This window comes from Hemitrygon akajei, unplaced genomic scaffold, assembly GCF_048418815.1.
Source record: "Hemitrygon akajei unplaced genomic scaffold, sHemAka1.3 Scf000124, whole genome shotgun sequence".
Classification (NCBI taxonomy): domain Eukaryota; kingdom Metazoa; phylum Chordata; class Chondrichthyes; order Myliobatiformes; family Dasyatidae; genus Hemitrygon; species Hemitrygon akajei.
In genome coordinates, this window is record NW_027332010.1 from 1,777,477 (window position 1) to 1,797,010 (window position 19,534).

The 19,534-nt window shown below is 43.3% G+C and overlaps 1 long non-coding RNA gene across 1 annotated transcript; it reads left to right on the top strand.

Annotated features, from left to right (window-relative positions):
- The first annotated feature begins 2,038 nt into the window (after positions 1–2,038).
- LOC140723675 (uncharacterized) lies at positions 2,039–16,051 on the top strand. The gene is made up of 3 exons (XR_012097946.1): positions 2,039–3,706; positions 12,308–12,366; positions 13,991–16,051. It is a non-coding gene; the product is annotated as an uncharacterized lncRNA (long non-coding RNA).
- Positions 16,052–19,534: the final 3,483 nt, after the last annotated feature.

Here is a 19,534-nt window from a genome sequence, read left to right on the forward strand (position 1 = left end):
TCGTCTTCACCAATCACCTTCTCAGCGTATTCCTTCATCCCCCCTCCCATCGTCTTCACCAATCACCTTCTCAGCGTATTCCTTCATCCCCCCATCGTCTTCACCAATCACCTTCTCAGCGTATTCCTTCATCCCCCCTCCCATCCTCTTCACCAATCACCTTCTCAGCGTATTCCTTCATCCCCCCCATCGTCTTCACCAATCACCTTCTCAGCGTATTCCTTCATCCCCCCTCCCATCGTCTTCACCAATCACCTTCTCAGCGTATTCCTTCATCCCCCCTCCCATCGTCTTCACCAATCACCTTCTCGGCGTATTCCTTCATCCCCTCCCATCGTCTTCACTAGTCACCTTCTCAGCGTATTCCTTCATCCCCCCTCCCATCGTCTTCACCAATCACCTTCTCAGCGTATTCCTTCATCCCCCCTCCCATCGTCTTCACCAATCACCTTCTCAGCGTATTCTTTCATCCCCCCTCCCATCGTCTTCACCAATCACCTTCTCAGCGTATTCCTTCATCCCCTCCCATCGTCTTCACTAGTCACCTTCTCAGCGTATTCCTTCATCCCCCCCATCGTCTTCACCAATCACCTTCTCAGCATATTCCTTCATCCCCCCCATCGTCTTCACCAATCACCTTCTCAGCGTATTCCTTCATCCCTCCCATCGTCTTCACCAATCAACTTCTCAACGTATTCCTTCATCCCCCCTCCCATCGTCTTCACCAATCACCTTCTCAGCGTATTCCTTCATCCCCTCCCATCGTCTTCACCAATCAACTTCTCAACGTATTCCTTCATCCCCCCTCCCATCGTCTTCACCAATCACCTTCTCAGCGTATTCCTTCATCCCCCCCTCCCATCATCTTCACCAATCACCTTCTCAGTGTATTCCTTCATCCCCCACATCGTCTTCACCAATCACCTTCTCAGCGTATTCCTTCATCCCCCCTATCGTCTTCACCAATCACCTTCTCAGTGTATTCCTTCATCCCCCCCGTCTTCACCAATCACCTTCTCAGCGTATTCCTTCATCCCCCCATCGTCTTCACCAATCACCTTCTCAGCGTATTCCTTCATCCCCCCTCCCATCGTCTTCACCAATCACCTTCTCAGCGTATTCCTTCATCCCTCCCCTCCCGATTTCACCGATCACTTGTTACGATCTTAACAAAATACCAGCAACTGCGGATCACAACCGGAGGCAGGTTTTATTCTAAATCCATTGTTTTTATTAGTGACTACTTATAATGTAAGGCATTAGTCAAAGTAAACAGAAGTGTGTGTGTGTGTGTGTGTGTGTGTGTGTGTGTGTGTGTGTGTGTGTGTGTGTGTGTGTGTGTGTGTGTGTGTGTGTGTGTGTGTGTGTGTGTGTTTGTGTGTGTGAAACAATTAAGCTCAGGAACAGGTCTGAAAAGCCTTTTCCACAAATCAGTCTCTGGAATCCAGTGTCGAAACGTACAACTTGTAAGACAACGCGGAGAAGTATTTACGAGAGGATTGTAAGACTGGGTAACTGAGTGACAGGTACCGCCGTTTGAAGTCGTCGAAATCCCACGAATCCACGCAGAAGCGTATCCAGAGAAGTATCCTTTCACACGAGTGGTCGTGACAACCCCCCTCGACTCCTTGTGCAAGGGAAACGAAAATGCGATCGCCACCAATACTTCAGAGACCCACACATGGATGAATCAACGTGACAGTTACTTTAGCCACAGGCACTGAGTCGATGTTTCAGTAATTCTCCGGGCAGGGAGAATTATCAAAGTTGTCCGTATTTTGCAACGAGCCGTGCCAGCTCGTGGTCCGATGCTTTTTAAGATGGTAACAGTCTTCAGGGGAGTCTTCAGCCAGTCTTCTTGTCTGGCTTCTTCCAGTTACCCCGCCCCCCACAAGTCACCCTGGCTTTTCGAGCACAAACTGTTCATATATCCTCTCTCTCTCTTCCTGGCTGTCACTCAGAACCCAGCTCCGCCTTTTTGACGTCACTCAGTCCAATCTCTTAAAGGGACACTCACAGTTAATGAAACGGGAGCTCGTGATACTGTACACGCCATTTCGCTCTCCGCTCCTTCAATCTATTCTGAGATTTTTTAAAATCTCCAGTCCTGCCGAAGGGTTTCGACCCGAAAGGTCGACTGTTCTTTTTCTCCATAGATGCTGCCTGGCCTGCTGAGTTCCTCTGGCATTTTGTGTGTGTTGCTCACAAAAATGATTCCGGGAATGAAAGTCTTGTCATATGAGGAGCATTCGATGACTCTGGGCCTCTCTCTCTGGAATTCCGAAGAATGAGGCGGACCTCATTGAAAACCTATCAGGTGTTGAAATGTCTCGATGGAATCGATGTGGAGAGGATGTTTCCTGCGGTGACCCAGAGGACAGAGGCTCAGAATAGAGCGACGTCGTTTTAGAGAGGAGATGAGGAAGAATTTCTTTACCAAGAGCGTCGCGAATCTGTGGGATTTGTGGCCTCTGGACTGACCATAAACGTCAGCCTGTGACGTAGCACAATTTCATTCTCTCATTGGTGTTACTCCCTGTTGTCGCTGTGCTGCGCGTGTGCGCGGTTGCACAGTATCTGAAATACTCCCACGCAGATCGCAGTCGGTGCGGCGCTGATGGAATTTTCTTTCATTGGAAGTGCCGTGCAGTGTTCAGGCCATGCAGAAATATTCCTGCCCAGATCAGTGGCCATGTTCCACAGCGCCACAAAGAGCCCGTGATATTACATGGCTAATCCGGGAGACTTTCCGATTACTCTGACCCACCCACTCCAGCTGACTGACGGTGGTGAACCCATCGATGTCCAAGCTCTTGTCTCTCTGCTGCGATCACATGGACGGTACAAGAACCTCGGGACTCGCACCACCAGGTTCAGGGACAGCGGCTGCCTTCCCCAGGGACAGATCCCTTCCCCAGTGATCAGGACCGTGAACAACAGAGGATAATTACACTGCCTTGTCCATCCATTGAGATGCTCCCACAACCAATGATCGGACTTTAGCGAATTTATATCTTGTTATTTCATCTCCCGTTATTTATTGTTATTTATTTATATTTGCATTTGCACAGTTTGCTGTCTTCTGGTTGATATTTCACTGATGCTGTTATAGTCACCATTCTATGGATTTTCTGAGTATTCTGGGAACAAACGGAGACTGATATCTCCAGTTCACGAAACCGTCATCAGACAAACTCTCAGCCAATCAGTGAACAGAATTGGGAGACGCATGTTCTCACTGGCGGAGGATTGTAGGTGGGCGGGACGCTGAGCTCTGGGAGAAGCATGTTCTCATTGGCGGAGGAGTGTAGGTGGGCGGGACGCTGAGTGCTGGGAGACACAAGTTCTCATTGGCAGGGGAGAGTAGGTGGGCGGGATTCAGAGCTCTCGGAGCGGGCCGAACATGGAACCGGGAGCGAGTGATCCGGGGAGAGGCGGCAGATCGCGAGTTGTATCTCGGGTAAAGGCTGCAACACCGGCCGGGGGTTTGAATCCTTCCGATAGCAGAGGTGAAGAGACTGTGAGATGTTTCAGCTACACGGAGGGCACACGCTCTTTCCCCGGCGAGGATCGGGGCCTATTGTCTGGAGTTGTCTCCCAGACCCGTCCCTGACTGCTGGGAGACGGGAGCTGCCCCGCAGCGGCTGCCGATGGATCTCCGGAGCAATCCGAACGGCTGAAGGACAAAGGAGAACAAAGCGCAAAGGTAAACCCGTGCTTTAGAAAATAAGAAACAGGAGTAGTCGTGGCCATTCGGCCCTTTACGCTTGTTCTGTCCTTTCCTGCGATTACGCCCGATCTTTGACATCAGCTCCACTTTCCTGCAACGTTCCCATAATCGCTGGGCCCCTAAATTTTTCTTTCAATTCGTAACCCTAGTGGAGAAAATTCCAAAGATTCACCACACTCTGGGTGAGAAAAATTCCCCTCATCCTGATGAGCTGGCCTCGGATTTTGAGTCTGTGACCCCCGGTTCCACACCCCAGCCAGGGGAAACATCATTCCTGCCCCGTCCCTGTCAGTACCCCGTGAGACTGTCTGTCTCAGTCTGACCACCTCTTATTTCTCTCATTTTGAGACAGGCCCAGTCAGTGTAATCTCTCTGAGGACACCAGCACAACCCCGGAATCAATCTGGGAAACCTCTTCATTCCTTTTATCCCACAGACTGACTCTGAGAGGGGAGCAGACCTGTGTACTCTCTCACCAGGACCCCGGATAACTTCAGAGGAGTTCATCATTCCTGTATTAGACCTCATTGGACCATTTTGCCGATCAGGTCTGCTCCGTCATTTCATCATGGCTGATCTATTTTACCCCTCTTTCGCAGTCTCCTGCCTCACCCCCTCCACACCGCCCCGTATCCCTTCATGCCCTGACCGATCACGAGCCTTATCAACCCCTGTCTTAATTATACATAATGACTCGGCCTCTGTAGCTGCCTGGGGCAACAATTTCCACAGATTCAGTCCTCTCTGCCACAGAAATTCCTCCTCATTTCGGTTCCAAAAGGGGAACCCTCTATTCCGAGGCTATTTTCTCTGGTCTTAGACTCGACCACCAGAGGAAACATCCTCTCCACATCCACTCTGTCAGGGTCTTTCAACATTCAATTAGGTTACCCGTCAGTCTTCTGAATTCCAGTGAAAACTGGCCCAGAGCCATCAGACGATCTTCACATTACAAGCCGTTTAATCCTGGAATCATTTTCATGAGCCATAGAACCCTTTCCAGTTTCAGCACATCTTTCCAGGATAAGGGCCCAACACTACTTCAGTACTCCAGGTGAGGCCTCACCAATGCTTTATAAAGACTCAGCATTACATCCTCATCCTCTTCTAATGAATAGTGAGATCACATTTGCTTTCCCCACTCCTGCAAACTCACCCTGCACACGGACTCCCACTTCCCTTTGCATCTCAGTTTCTGCATTTTTCTCCATTTAGAAAATAACCAACCCTTTTATTTCTGAGATCAAAGAGCATGAGCGTACATTTCCCGATAGTGTGTCCCATCTGCCACTTCATTGCTCAGTCTCCGAAGCTGTCTAAGTCCTTCTGTAGTCCCTCAAACCCCGAATCCAATCCTTTGTATATGAAATAATGTTTGATGAGTAAATCTGACTTGCTGTGAGAATGACCTGTTTTGAGACTTTTGAAAACCGAAAGGGAATCTGAACAAATGACAACTTTACATGGACAGATTACCTGCACCCACTGTAAGCACGAAATGATGGTGACCAGTTTTGCTGTAGATCCTGATAAATGGATGGTAGGTCGTTTCTTTATCGTTACCTATAATTCATGCACAACACAGCAACACCAACATTCCCAGTTCAATTATATTTTTATCCTTCTGTAAAAATGGTTAAACTATCTCAGTAACTTCCTTAATATATAGTGAACCAACCCATATTCCCAGTGTGATAAAAAACCAGGCACCCAAAACTAAAAACACTCTTCTTGTGAAGTTCCCAACAGTCCTCCAACACACCTTGAACAGATTAATCATCTCTTCCCCCTTAAATTAGTCCAGTATGTTAACATTAAATTCAAACTCCACAATTTCAACTAGTAAAGCCGAAACAGGGGATAACTTTACTGCACCACAACACAATCTCAAAGCCTGTGCTTGTATCACACCCAAACATAATAAAGTTGAAGATGAAGCTGATCGATAAACCACAACCATAATCAAGAACAGATCCAATTAAACAAACGAGATTGGTCAACAAATATTTTCATGTAACACCCCAGAATACCCACAGAGATAACAAAGAGTATTTAAAGTTTCTTTACATTTATCAATTATTTTCTGATCCAATGCTTCCATGTCAGCTTATTATCCATCCACATGCCTGGAAATCTAACCACCGACACCTTTTCAGGAGTTTGACCAGATCATTTCCAATCAAGTGCAGGTCTGTTCATCCTGTTTGTAAAACACATAACTTGTGTTTTTGCTACTGAAAGCTTAAATCCCATCTATTCACCGACTCTTTGACCTTATGGATTGTGAATTGTTATGGATTCAGCAACAGTAAATATATGTGAGGCAGAGTTTTTTATAACAAATAAAACATTTAATAAACACTGTAAAACAAACCCCCCAAAAAGTAAACAAACGACTATCACAACCGGAAATCAGCTGCTGTGCGGCAGCTTAAACAGTTCTTAAAGGAATAAAGTGAAAACAGTTCTTAAAGCGATGTTGCAAAAACGGTTCTTCCAAGTAGTACTGCAAAAGTTCAAAATCCTTACAGTCCATTAAAGGAGAGACTTTTTAAACAATTTAAATTCTCTTTCACATCTTGTTGTTGCAGTTTCCAGTCAACTATACTTTTCCCAGAGAATTTACGAAGATGAAAATGAAATGGCTTAAAGGCACTGACCTTTCCTTTACAAAAATGTACCCAACCCTTTTTGCTATTATTTGCAGGGGTTAACACAGGCATAGCCAACGAACTCCTTCCAAATGAGGATCAAACAAGGTCGAACCTGTTTCACCATCGAAATCGACTTTCCTCGATCTTTTAGCACCCGAACTCCGATCCTCACTCCCCACTGATTTTTAGCTGGCAGTATTATGAAGAAACTGCCAGCAATGACCTTTTAAACTTTAGGCATTAAATAAAACTCCACCTTTCAACCAAACTGCATCATAATATTGGACCACACAGTGGCATGGAGTCGAAAAGGCAAATCCAGCCACAAACTGCCCCTCCTCACAGGGAGGGGTCCTCCTTTTATACCCTGTAAAAAAAACACCTATCACATTACCTCTACTGGCGGGAAAATGACGTCACTTCACCATCACAAGACCACTACCTTAGGTCCAGCATATCTTCAACACCACTATCACATGACAAGTACAAGATACCCACGGGTATTTAACAGAATACATCCTTTATACAAGGACAGTAAAATCAAAATTGCACCTAGTGATTAACACACTCCAAAACCTATTTCAGAAAAAGTATCATTAATTATAATATGAAGTAATAAATACTGCCACGTGGGATCCAAATCTCTATCTCATAACGACCTGAATATAACTTGTACAACCATACCTGACACAAGACGTCCAATTAAAAAAAAAACTCAGGAAAAGTTCGATAATCGCCCCCTCCATCCTCATTTCCACAATTACTTAAAAATTCTTTCCTTCCATAAATACCATCTGCCTTTTTGAATAATAAAAGTACTGCTGTTACAACATCTATATTTAACTGGCTTTACTAATACCATCATCCAAACATACAAATGAATTCAATGTCATACTTGCCCACCCAGACCTTTACAAGACGTCCAAATAAAAACAGTCAGAAAAATTTGCACAATAGCCCCCTCAATTGCATTTCCAAAAACTAATCAAAAGTCCGTCCTTCAATATCAAAAAATAATGTTATTACAGCGTGTTTATTTAATTGTGCTTTCCTAACATGAACTTCCAAACCCAAAACTGATTCAAATGTTATTCTACCCTTCTGAATTCCCCTCTGATAAAACGTGAAATCACCTCTTTTATAGAAAATATAATTCAAACGCTTGATTACCATACATTCCACAAGTTTACATAAATGAGACGTTAATGATATTGGCCTATAACAAGGAGGATCAGACAGGGAGCTCCAGGTTTTAGAATGGGTACAACAACAACCATTTTCCATGAGGAAAGTGGATGGCCAAACTTCCAAATACGATTCAAAAAGTTAATATTTCCACACAAGAAAATTATATACATGCCTGTTGAATCAAGAATTTCTACTACAAGTGCGTCATACATTTTATTCCCATTCACAACTCTATACCCTGCCCCTTTCCTTATAAAACTGGCCACACCACACCTGTACCAACTAACCTGTCAAGCCAAACAACAATATAATCCTGCACAGGAATAAAAACTTAAAATGTGCAGGTTTCCTTAACAGATATAACATCTGAAGGATCTGACAAATCAGAAATAAAGTTCTCAAAGTCTTGACCATTATTATAAATCAGATCTCTTGCATTTCATTGATATATTTTAATACTATTATGTATGTTCACAAGTAGACTGGGATACAGAGACCCCACCCAACAAAATTTCATTTACAGCTTCCCACAAAACACCAGTTACACCAAGATACCTTTCTGCAGCTTTCACAATAATTTTAATTTCCTCAGTAGGATGAGATGTCTGAGCAGTACAATTCACCACATCGGTTATAAACATCACAAACTTCATTTTATCCAGCAGTGAAGTATCTTTGGTGAGAGAACTGTGATGCCGGCATATATCCACTGACGTCACAGTCTGTTCTCTGAGTGGGATCACATTATCCAGTTTACCTGCTCTGCTTGCTGTACTTGTCCTTGAACAGGCCCTTCTGCTCACTGGGTTGTTCTGAACCAATTGAACTGGTCACTTCATGCCTTACTAAACCAATCCCTTCTGACTACACAAGGAACACATCCCTCCATTCTCCTCATATTCACGTGGTATCTAATAGCCTCTATCACATCTGCCTCCACCACCACCCCCGGTATTCACTCCAGATACCCACCAGCATGTGAATGAAAAACAAAACTTGAAACGCAAATCTCCTTTAAACATCCTGAGTCAGGTTTTTAACATCATTGTCTTTTCTAATTGTTTTTGTTTAAAAGCAGCTATGCAGAGAAAAGATACAAAATTACACTAAATTACAAAATACTTAAATAGTGCAAAAAGGTCCAATGAGGATGTGTTCCCCCTTTCTCCTGAAGTGCATGACCACTGTCACTGGACATTTCCTCCTCAGAGAAACAATCCCGGCTGTCCACTCTGTCTGTGCCTCTCACATTCCTGTAAACGTCTGTCAGACCTCCCTCAGCCTCTGCCACTCCGGAGAAAATTACCCGAGATTGTCCGGTCTCACTTTATCCAGGCAGCATCCTGTTAAGCCTCTTCCACTCACCATCCAAAACCTACACATTATTCCTGTATTCGAATGCAATTCTCCAGATGTGGTTAAACTAGAGATTTATACAACAGCAACATAACTGCCTGACAATGGAACCACTATCTGGGAGTTATGAACTCAGATTCCAAGATCCCCCTGTCGATCAATACAGTCCAATATCACCCCATGAATATAACAGCAACGAGATGATGCTGAGGCTTTATAAGACACTAGTCAGGTCGCACTTGGAGTATTGTCAACAGTGTTGGGCCCCCCATCTCAGTCAGGATGTGTTGTCATTGGAGAGAGCCCAGAGGAGGTTCATGAGGATGATTTTGGGAATGAAGGGGTTAAAGTATGAGGCGCACTTGGCAGCTTTGACCCTGTGCTCACTGGAACTCAGAAAAATGCGGGGCATCTCATTGAAACCTACCGAATGTTGATAAGACTGGATAAGGTGGATGTGGAGAAGGTATTTCCTGTGGTGGGGCACAGCCACAAAGTTGAGGGGCCACCTTTTCAAACAGAGGTAAGCAGCTTATTTTTTTTATTAGCCAAGGTGTATTGGATCTGTGGAATGCTCTGCCACAGACTGCGGTGGAGGCCGAGTGTGTGGGTATATTCAAAGCGGAAGTTGATCGTTTCCTGATCGGTCAGGGTATCAAAGGATATGGCGGGAGGTCAGATATCTGGAATTGGGTGCGATCTGGGATCAGCCATGATGGAAAGGTGGCTGACTCAATGGGCTGAATGGCCTAATTCTGTTCCTATGCCTTATGGACTTATGAACACAAGCCCCCTCAATCATGATGAATCTCCTCTGCACTCTTACAGCACAAAACATCCTTTGTACAGAATGCTAAGCGGAACTGAATGCAACTTTTCAAGAACGTTGTCAAGTCAGGCAGCATCTGTTGAGTGGAATAGAGTCGATGGTTGGGGCAGAACCAACCTTTCCATGCTGTCCTCCTGTCCATTTAAACTAATCCCTCTGCCTGTCTTTGACACAGAACACAGAAATCTACAGCACATTACAGGCTCTTCAGCCCACAATGTTGTACCGACCATGTAACCTACTCTAGAGACTGCCTAAGATTTCCTGATCGTATATCCCTCTATGTTTCTAAGCTCCATTACGCTATCTAAGACAATAGACAATAGACAATAGGTGCAGAAGTAGACCATTCGGCCCTTCGAGCCTGCACCGCCATTTTGAGATCATGGCTGATCATCTACTATCAATACCCGGTTCCTGCCCTGTCCCCATATCCCTTGATTCCCCTATCCATAAGATATCTATCTAGCTCCTTCTTGAAAGCATCCAGAGAATTGGCCTCCACTGCCTTCCGAGGCAGTGCATTTCAGACCCCCACAACTCTCTGGGAGAAGAAGTTTTGCCTTAACTCTGTCCTAAATGACCTACCCCTTATTCTCAAACCATGCCCTCTGGTACTGGATTCTCCCAGCATCAGGAACATATTTCCTGCCTCTATCTTGTCCAATCCCTTAATAATCTTATATGTTTCAATCAGATCCCCTCTCAATCTCATTAATTCCAGCGTGTACAAGCCCAGTCACTCTAACCTCTCTGCGTAAGACAGTCCTGACATAACAGGAATTAACCTTGGGAATCTACGCTGCACATCCTCTACAGCCAGGATGTCCTTCCTTAACCCTGGAGACCAAAACTGTACACAATAATCCAGGTGTGGTCTCACCGGGGCCCTGTACAAATGCAAGAGGATTTCCTTGCTCTTGTACTCAATTCCCTTTGTAATAAAGGCCAACATTTCATTAGCCTTCTTCACTGCCTGTTGCACTTTCTCATTCACCTTCAGTGACTGATGAAGAAGGACTCCGAGATCTCTTTGTATTTCTCCCTTAACTAACTTTACACCGTTCAGATAATAATCTGTCTTCCTGTTCTTACTCCCAAAGTGGATAACCTCACACTTATTCACATTAAACATCATCTGCCAAGTATCTGCCCACTCACCCAGCCTATCCAAGTCACCCTGAATTCTCCTAACATCCTCATCACATGTCACACTGCCACCCAGCTTAGGACCATCAACAAACTAGATAGATAGATAGATAGATAGATAGATAGATAGATAGATAGATAGATAGATAGATAGATAGATAGATAGATATTTTATTCATCCCCATGGGGAAATTCAACATTTTTTTCCAATGTCCCATACACTTATTGTAGCAAAACTAATTACATACAATACTTAACTCAGTAAAAATATGATATGCATCTAAAATCACCCTCTCAAAAAGCATTAATAATAGCTTTTAAAAAGTTCTTAAGTAGTTTACTTAAATACATTGAGTCCTAACCCCGGCACTTTAACATATCTTACTCCTGGCGGTTGAATTGTAAAGCCGAATGGCATTGGGGAGTATTGATCTCTTCATCCTGTCTGAGGAGCATTGCATCGATAGCAACCTGTCGCTGAAACTGCTTCTCTGTCTCTGGATGGTGCTATGTAGAGGATGTTCAGGGTTTTCCATAATTGACCGTAGCCTACTCAGCGCCCTTCGCTCTGCTACCGATGTTATACTCTCCAGTACTTTGCCCACGACAGAGCCCGCCTTCCTTACCAGCTTATTAAGACGTGAGGCGTCCCTCTTCTTAATGCTGCCTCCCCAACACGCCACCACAAAGAAGAGGGCGCTCTCCACAACTGACCTATAGAACATCTTAAGCATCTCACTACAAACATTGAATGACGCCAACCTTCTAAGGAAGTACAGTTATTCTCAATGCCTTCATCTAAATCATTGACGTAAATCGTAAACAGCTGTGGTCCCAATACCGAACCCGGTGGCACCCCACTAGTCACCACCTGCCATTCCGAGAAACACCCATTCACCGCTACCCTTTGCTTTCTATCTGCCAACCAGTTTTCTATCCATGTCTATAAGAGTCTATTAAAATATCCTATTGTATCCACCTCCACACTCGCTGCCGGCAGTGCATTCCATGCACCCACCACTCTCTGTGTAAGAAACTTACCCCTGACATTCCCTCAGTACCGACTTCCGAGCAGCTTAAAACTACGTCCCCTCGTGTTAGTCACTTCAAGCCTGGGAAAATCTCTTTGGTTATCCACATGGTCAAAGCCTCTCATCATCTTATTACAATTACTTATGTACAGGTTAGGAGAAATATAGCTTCAACATCACTTCACAGCTCTTGAACTCAATCCCACGGTTGATGAAGGCCATCACACCAGACGCCTTCCTAACAACACTACCAACTTCCACAGCAGCTTTGAGTGTCGTATGGACATGGACCCCAAGAACTCTCTGACCCTCCACACTGCCAAGAGTCTTACCATTAATATTATATTCCGTGTTCAAATTTGACCTGCAGAAATGAACCTCTTCATCTGTGTTGAACTCCATCTGCCACTTCTCAGTTCTGCATCCGAGGTGAGGAAATAGATTGTTGAGCCTCTGGCTAGGATCATTATGTCCTCATTATCCTCGGGAATGGTACCGGAGGATTGGAGGGAGGAGAATGTTGTCCCCTTGTTCAAAAAGGGTAGTAGGGATAGTCCAGATAATTATAGACCATTGAGCCTTACATCAGTGGTGGGAAAGCAGTTGGAAAGGATTCACAAAAATTGGATTTATTGGCATTTAGAGAATCATGGTCTGATCAGTGACAGTCAGCATGGCTTTCTGAAGGGCAGATCGTGTCTAACAAGCCTGATGGAGTTCTTTTAGGAGGTGACCAGGCATATAGATGTGGGTAGTGTAGTAGATGTGATCTACATGGATTTTAGTAATGCATTTGATAAGGTTCCACACGGTAGGCCTATTCAGAAAGTCAGAAGGCATGGGATCCAGGGATGTTTGACCAGGTGGAATCAGAATTGGCTTGCCTGCAGAAAGCAGAGAGTTGTGGTGGAGGGAGTACATTCGGATTGGAGGGTTGTGACTAGTGGTGTCCCACAAGGATCAGTTCTGGGAACCCTACTTTTCGTGATTTTTATTAACGACCTGGATGTGGGGATAGAAGGATGGGTTGGCAAGATTGCAGAAGACACAAAGGTTGGTGGTGTTGTGGATAGTGCAGAGGATTGTCAAAGATTGCAGAGAGACATTGATAGGATGCAGGAGTGGGCTGAGAAGTGGCAGATAGAGTTCAACCTGGAGAAGCGTGAGGTGGTACACTTTGGAAGGACAAACTCCAAGGCAGAGTACAAAGTAAATGGCAGGATACTTGGAAGTGTGGAGGAGCAGAGGGATCTGGGGCTACATGTCCACAGATCCCTGAAAGTTGCCTCACAGGTAGACAGAGTAGTTAAGAAAGCTTATGGGGTGTTAGCTTTAATAAGTCGAGGGATAGAGTTTAAGAGTCGCGATGTAATGATGCAGCTCTATAAAACTCTGGTTGGGCCACACTTGGAGTACTCTGTCCAGTTCTGGTCACCTCACTATAAGAAGGATGTGGAAGCATTGGAAAGGGTACAGAGGAGATTTACCAGAATGCTGCCTGGTTTAGAGAGTATGGATTATGATCAGAGATTAAGGGAGCTAGGGCTTTAATCTCTGGAGAGAAGGAGGATGAGAGGAGAAATGATAGAGGTATAGTTGATATTAAGTGGAATAGATAGAGTGGACAGCCAGCGCCTCTTCCCCAGGGCACCACTGCTCAATACAAGAGGACATGGCTTTAAGGTAAGGGGAGGGAAGTTCAAGGGGGATATTAGAGGAAGATTTTATACTCGGAGAGTGGTTGGTGCGTGGAATGCACTGCCCGAGTCAGTGGTGGAGGCAGATACACTAGTGAAGTTTAAGAGACTACTAGACAGGTATATGGAGGAATTTAAGCTTAGGGAGGCAGAGTTTAAGGGTCGGCACAACATTGTGGGCCGAAGGGCCTGTACTGTGCTGTATTGTCCTATGTTCTATCTATTTCTCGCTGGAATCTCTCTTTTAATTTAATTTTTCATTGAAGGCACGACACAGTACAGAAAACGTAATGCATTACATTTTCCTCCATTTTGCTTTTCTACCTTACCCCAAAACAACACCACAATGTCATCAGTAGGGCCTTCTGGGAGTTGTAGTCATTGGTGCTCGCTCGCTCCCTGTCAAAGCATGTTTCGTCATCCACCACAGACGTCACCGAAACAGACCCACCGAGGCGCGAAGGGGAATCACACCCGTCCTTGTGGACGCCGAGGCAGGCGACACCGACAGAAGCGATTCGCTGATCTCCACCATGTCGATGGAGCGAAAGAGGTGGGGCTGTGCAAGGGCCGATTTCCTCCAGCCTATCGTAGCTCAGACTTAACACTGACCCCTGTTGTCACTGGCTGCAGTGCCTGTCGCTCAAATGGGAACTCAGAGGGTGATTAGTTTATGTGAACGTCAGTCAACCTTCCTGTCCATGAGTCTGGGTTTGGATTTATATCGGGACAGGAAGCAAATTGGGAGAAATGTGAGTTTTTATGTGATGGTGCATCAGTCTCCGAGTAACATTATTAACAATAAAAGGGCAAAGGCCGTAGTGAGGAAGGAGGTGATTTACTGGAGGTTATATGGAGATAATATTGGAAGAGATATCGAAATTGGAATTGTTCTGGATATGATTCAGAAAATGGGGGGATTTGTGGGGATCATAATATTCCAGTGTTGATTAATGAGGGCAAAATGAGTGTTACTGAAACAGGGAAGGTTGTGTTACTGGCTGGGTCATTTGCTGAGATTCATAATCAGGATAATTTAAGTGAAGAAGTTAAACAATGTTGGGATATGTTTTTCAGTGAATACCCTGATGTGCTGGAAGTCAGCTGTAGCAATGACAGTATCACTGATGGAGAGATTTCTTTGTATGAATTTAAGAAGTCTATTAATAATGCAGGTCAGGTGTCCCCAGGAAAGAGTAATATTTGAAATTGTAATTGTATATAATTCTCTTTTGTGAAAATATTAAATGTTTGAAATGTGCATCTACTTACCTCATGGAAAATGGAAATAGTAGTGCCAATTCTAAAACCTGGCAGATCCCCATTTGATCCTTCTAGTTAAGGGCCTATATCGCGAATGTCTCATTTATGTAAACTTATGGAATATATGGTAATCAAGCGCTTGAGTTATATTTTGGAAAGAGTGGTGATAAAGTGTTTTATTAGAGTGGATTTTGGAAGGGTGAAATGACAGTAGATTCAGTTTTAGGTTTGGAAGATGATATTTGGAAAGCACAATTAAATGAAGATGTTGTAATAGCAGTATTTCTTGATACTGAAAAGGGAAATGATATGGAAGAAAGGACTTTTGATTAAATTAGGATGTGAGGGGGGACATTGTATTTTTCCGAGTTTTTTTTTGGATGGACTTTTCCAAGTACCGGTCGGCATGTTATGTTTGTGTTTCTGTGAGATAGAGAATGGGATCCCACAAGGCAGTATTTGTAGCCCTTCATTATTTAATATTATGATTAACTATATTTTCTCTGAGATGGGAAAATGGGATACCCTGGGTAAATCACAATATACAGATGATGTAGCTTTATAGATTAGAGGTATTAATTGCAATTTACAATTAATAGGTCAAACAGTGGGCAGATTGATGAGAATTATAAGCTTTCAGTCGTTAAAACACATTACGTGGTTTACAAATAGCATTAATAGACTTGCACTTGATTTTAAATTATATGATTAATATCTTGAGGAAGTGTCAGTGGTAAGATTCCTCAGTATGTGGATGGATAATAAGCTGACGTGCAAGCACCTATCAGTAAAATAATTGATAAATGTAAAGTAGCTTTAAATCTCCTCAGACAACTATGTGGGTATTCTTGGGTGCAACATGAAATCTTTGTTGACTAATTATATTTGTTTAATTTGATCTGTTCTTGATTATCTCTGTGTGGCTTATGGATCAGTTTCATTCATCTTCAAATTAAAAATGTTTGTATGTGTTACAATTACAGACTTTTAAGATTGTGTTCTGGTGCAGTAATGTTGTCTCCTGTTTTGGCTTTACTGATTGCAATGAGACAATTGCCCTCAGAGTAACAGAGGTTCAAGCTGATGTCAACATACTGGATTAATTTGCGGGGGCAAGGAAATGATTATCCTGTTAAAGGTGTTCTAGAGGACGGTTGGGGACATCACAAGAAGAGTGTTTTTTGTTTTGGGTGGCTGGGTTCTTACCACGCTGGGAATATGGGTGTATTTGATGATACAATATCTCCCACTGTAGCTTTCTCTGTAGCCCCACCTTGTTTTTTTCCAATGACTTCAATTGATTTTAGGTTCACGATCGGATTCGGTTCTGCCTGAGAGTCTGTTGGCTCATCAGTATATTAATGAAAGTTATTATCATACAGTAACAATTTTTACAGATGAATCAAAAGATAAGTTAACTGGGGATGTTGGTGTGGCTGTTTTTGTGTGCCTGAATTGCAGGTAATGATAAAGAAATGACTTATAGCCATTTATCAGCATAGAAGCAGAATTCTTTCCCAACAGTATAGGCTTACAGTGTGTGGAGGAAATTGGTCCTTATAATTTGCTCAGAATACATTTCGGTTTTGATGAGTCTTAAACAGGTCATTCTGGCAGTAGGTCAGATTGACTGTTGGAGACTTGTCAGACGGTATTTCAATATATTAAGTTTGATTTATATGTCTGCACATTATGGGCCCTGCACATCACACTGTTGAGGGTAATGATGATGTTGACTGTTTAGCACCAAAAGCTGTTAAATGTTAAGCTGTGGATATAGACCTTCCATTTAGCAAATTAGAAGCTAAAGGGTTGGTAGTGTTCAGAATTAGGGGCTTATGGCAAGACGTAGGATAATGGAGATAAGGACAGACAACTTTACAGAATACAAAAACCTGTTGGGTTTATAGAAGAAGGGCTTAAAACAAGGGAAGGAATGATATTGACATGACATAGGAATGCCCACACTATGCTTAATTATGCTTGTAACTAATTGGAAAACTTCATTCTGTGTCGTGTACATTTTGTCATTATGAAACTGCCGAAACGCGTAATATTTCAATGTGAAGCGTATAAGGCTGAAGAAAAATCAAATGCAGTCTTCAGTACAATCTTTGCGAGGGTAGATAGTTTTCAGATAAAAACTATTAAATTATGGGACTGACTTTAAATCAATTCACAGTTTGAGCTGGAAAAGGCATGTAATAATTGTGTTAAAGCTAAGGAAATGACATATAGGGTAGCAAAGGTGAGTGGGATGTTGGATTATTGGGATGCTCTTAAAATCCAACAAAAGGCAACGGAAAAGCCATAAGAATGGTCAAGACGAAATATGAGGGTAAACTGGCCAATAATATAATTCAGGATACTAAAAGTTTAGTTTTCAGTTACATGAAGAGTGAAAGGGAGATGAGAGTTGATACTGGACCACTGGAAAATGATGCTGGTGAAGTAGTAATGGGGACAAAGAAATGGCATATGAACTTAATGAACAATCTTCACAGTCTTTTCAGTCAGCACCGTCCCCACTTGTCCCATTTAACCTGTCTCAGTGCAGTTGGACATTAGGACCCGCGGGAGCTCAGGACCCCCGCCGCCCCCAGCTGCTGCTGAATCCCCGGTGTTTCTGTTCGGTTGACGGATGCGGTTGACCTGCTCGCATTTACTGTCTATACCCCCGATAATTTTGTAAACCTCTATCAAATCTCCCCTCATTCTTCTACGCTTCAAGGAAAAAAGTCCTAACCTGTTCAATCTTTCCCTGTAACTCAACTCCTGAAGACCTGGCAACATCCTAGTAAATCTCTGCACTCTTTCAATCTCTCCAACCTCTCCATGGATACCTCATGTCTGAACTTTCTGAACTAACCTCCCATGTGGGACCTTGTCAAAGGCCTTACTAAAGTTCATGTGGACAACATCCACAGCCTTTCCTTCACCTACTTTGTTGGTAACCTCCTCGAAAAACTCTTCAAGATTCATTAAACACGATCTACCACGCACAAGGCCATACTGACTATCCTTAATCAGCCCTCGGCTGTCCAAATACTTGTAAATCCGATCTTCCAATAATTTACCTACTACTGATGTCAGGCTCACTGGCCTGTAATTACCTGGTTTACTATTGGAGCCTTTTTAAACAATGGAATAACAAGAGCTACCCTCCAATCCTCCGGCACTGCACCCGTGGCTGAGGACATTTAAAATATTTCTGTCAGGGCCCCTGCAATTTCTACTCTAGTCTCTCTCAAGGTCCGAGGAAATATCAAGTCAGGCCCGGGGATTTATCTACCTTTATTCGCTGTAATGCAGCAAGCACCTCCTCCTCTTTAATCTACAAATGTTCCATGACACTACTGCTTGTTTCCCTTCCTTCCATATACACTATGCCAGTTTCCTGAGTAAATACTGATGCAAAAAAACTGTTTAAGATCTCCCCCATCTCATAAGGCTCCATACATTGACGACCACTCTGATCTTCTAGGGGACCAATTTTGTCCCTTACTATCCTTTTACACTTAATATACTTGTAGAAACCGTTCAGGTTTTCCTTCACATTATCTGCCAAAGCCACCTCATGTCTTTTTTTTTCCTTCCTGATTTCCTTCTTTAGTATTTTCTTACGTTTTCTATACTCTTTAAGTAACTCATTTGCTCTTTGTTGCCTATACCTGTTATACACTTTCTTAACCAGATCGCCAATATCCCCTTGAAAACCAAGGTTCCCTATGCCTGTTAATTTTGTCTTTAATACTGGCAGGAAAATGCAAACTCTGCACCCTCAAAATTTCACATTTGGAGGCCTTCCACTTACTGAACACATCTTTGTCAGGAAAAAAAAACTTATCCCAATCCACTCTTCCTAGATCTTTTTTCGTTTCCCCAAAATTAGCCCTTCTGCTATTTAGAACCCCAACTCGAGGACCAGACACATCCGTATCCGTAATTAACTTGAAACTGATGCCATTGTGGTCACTGGACCCAAAATGTTCGCCTACACATACTTCTGACCACCTGACCTGTCTGGTTGCCTAACAGGAGATCAAGTATTGCATCCTCTCTCGTAGGTACCTCTATATATTGATTTAGAAAACTTTCCTGAAAACATTTCACAAACTCCAAGCCATCAGGCCCTATTACAGTTTGGGAGTCCCAGTCAATATGTGGAAAGTTAAAATCCCCTACTATTACAACTTTCTGTTTCTTACATCGGTCTACTATCTTTATACAGGTTTGCTCCTCCAATTCTCTCTGACTATTGGGCAGTCTATAATACACCCCTATTAGTGTGATCACACCTTTCCCCTTCCTCAGCTCCACCCATATGGCCTCTGTAGACAAGCCCTCCGGTCTGTCCTGTCTACGCACAGCTGTGATATTTTCCCTGACTAGTAATGCCACTCCTCCCCCTTTCATCCCTCCCCCTCTATCACGTCTGAAACAACGAATATTTCTATCATGTATAAACCTTCGGTGGGAGGTCATCTTTTTGTATTAAAGTATTGAAAATAAATTATAAATTCTATCAATGCAACCTCTTACTAAAGGATTTTTATTCAAATAGTGTCCAACAAATCAGATTCTTGCATATATGGAAATTTAGATAATTATTTTTGTAAAAAAATGTCTAACCTGAA